Source organism: Pyrus communis, chromosome 12 (assembly GCF_963583255.1).
Source record: "Pyrus communis chromosome 12, drPyrComm1.1, whole genome shotgun sequence".
NCBI lineage: Eukaryota > Viridiplantae > Streptophyta > Magnoliopsida > Rosales > Rosaceae > Pyrus > Pyrus communis.
This window is the reverse complement of record NC_084814.1, coordinates 13,328,620-13,328,924: the sequence shown is the minus strand read 5'-3', so window position 1 is coordinate 13,328,924 and position 305 is coordinate 13,328,620.

Genomic DNA, 305 nt, shown 5'->3' with positions numbered 1-305 from the left:
ATATGGTTCAAATTTGTTTTTGGCAAGAATCGAACCTAAGACATCTCATTTACAATTGAAGATGAATATCACTAGACTGTAGTATTAAATAGCCAGAATATTGATTTTATAAGCAAATTCTATAATTCAAAACTCTGACTTGACTAATTGTAGGGCATAACCTTCGTTGGGGTCACGAAGTCGTTTCTAGCTACATCAAATGTAAAGTAATTCAACATTATATAAGGCATGCAAAACGTACTAATTGGCATTGCACTTATACTTCATCCTAACAGTCTTAAAGCAATCTCTCTATCAACACAGCC